The sequence below is a fragment of the Peromyscus maniculatus genome, chromosome 3, assembly GCF_049852395.1.
Source record: "Peromyscus maniculatus bairdii isolate BWxNUB_F1_BW_parent chromosome 3, HU_Pman_BW_mat_3.1, whole genome shotgun sequence".
Taxonomy (NCBI): Eukaryota; Metazoa; Chordata; class Mammalia; order Rodentia; family Cricetidae; genus Peromyscus; species Peromyscus maniculatus.
The window spans coordinates 82,008,340-82,010,106 of record NC_134854.1 but is presented as its reverse complement, the minus strand read 5'-3'; the positions used below and the strand labels follow the sequence as shown (position 1 = coordinate 82,010,106).

Below are 1,767 nucleotides of genomic sequence, written 5' to 3'. Positions count from 1 at the left end.
TTATCCAAAGCCATAGCCTATTCTCTTCCTTCGGATTCACTATTTTACGTTTAAATGATTGGACTGACTTAAAAACACGCTTTAATTCGCATGAGTATAGATTATTAACCATTAAGTTTGTGCTCACAATATCAGCCCTTTCATTTTATACATTGATCTGTGAGAGAAAACAAATCAATGACTATTAAAAAGTCCATTGAAGAGGGGCCCCTCGCTCCCCGGTTGGAGCCTCACACTGGCCTTCAGGCCAGGGCAAGGCATGGAGGCTGGGAGTATGTGTGCGTGCTCCAAAGTCAAAGTGCAGGGTAAGCATGAAGCCACTGCCCCCAGCTCCTGGTGCCGCCGCTCTTGTTCTCCAGCAGGTCTAGCGCCTGAGCCGCCGCGAACCAGGCATGGCCACCTTGCCCAAGAGGTTCTGCCTGTCTCCCTCCACCAGCTCCGAGGGGACATGCATCAAGAAGATCTCCATCGACGGGAACATTTCTGCTGGGAAGTCAACATCTCTGCTGGGAAGTCAACATTTGTGAATATCCTCAAACAGGTCTGTGAGGATTGGGAAGTGGTTCCTGAACCTGTCGTCAGATGGTGCAATGTGCAAAATACTCAAGATGAATTTGAGGAATTGACAACGTCTCAGAAAAGTGGTGGGCATGATCTTCAAATGATGTACAAGAAACCCGAACGGTGGTCTTTCACCTTTCAATCATATGCTTGTCTCAATCAGATCCGAACTCAGCTGGCTTCTCTCAATGGCAAGCTCAGAGATGCGGAGAAACCTGTGTTATTTTTTGAACTATCTGTGTATAGTGACAGGTATATTTTTGCATCTAATTTGTATGAGTCTGACTGCATGAATGAAACAGAGTGGACAATATACCAGGACTGGCATTACTGGATGAACAGCCAGTTCAGCCAAAGCCTTGATGGAATAATTTAGCTTCGAGCTACTCCAGAAAAATGCTTAAGTAGAATATATTTTCGGAGAAGAAATGAAGAACAAGGCATTCCTCTGGAGTATTTAGAAAAACTTCACTATAAACACGAAAGCTGACTCCTTCATCGAACTCTGAAAACCAACTTTGATTATCTTCAAGAGGTGCCTATCCTCACACTGGATGTCAATGAAGACTGTAAGACAAGCATGAAAGTCTGATTGAAAAGGTCAAAGAATTTTTGAGTACTTTGTGATTGTCCGGGAGACTGTGGTGACAAATGTCTCCAGATGCTTCAGCTGTGTGTCATAGCAGCTTGATGTTTATATTTAAGTTTTCACAGGATTCAAGTTTTTAAACCAGTTTTGCTTTGCAGACAAAACCCGTTTCTAATATTCAGAATCCTCTGTAAACTTTGAGGCCCTCCTTTAGTCCCCAGCACCCTCCACTTCCCTTCTACGTTTTAAATGAGAAGTGTTTATCTCACTACAAAGTCTGGAGGTCGATGTTCTCAGAATCAGTACAGTGAGTGGATAAACTATTACAGAAGGCCCAACCTTCTCCTGCCCTCTCAGGTGGGTATCCTGAGCAAGTTGACATGTTTTCATTCTCCTGTTAATGGCCACATCATTGTTACATATAAAGGATGTGTGTCTTATGTAAGTGAGTATGCCCATTACGAGAAGTAGAGTTTAGAAAATCCCTAGAATAGGGATTTGGTTGAGGTGTGTTTTGTTTTTCTTGTTGTTCTTGTTATATTTAGGAAGTGATCTCTGGTGTCAATGTGTTCAAGATTACTTCCTACTTTCTCTTCTATCAGGTTTAGAGTAACTGG

General features: G+C 42.8%; 1 pseudogene; it reads left to right on the top strand.

The window, feature by feature from the left end:
• The first annotated feature begins 392 nt into the window (after nt 1-392).
• Nucleotides 393-1,188, top strand: LOC102911590 (deoxycytidine kinase pseudogene; annotated as a pseudogene).
• The last annotated feature ends 579 nt before the right edge of the window (nt 1,189-1,767 follow it).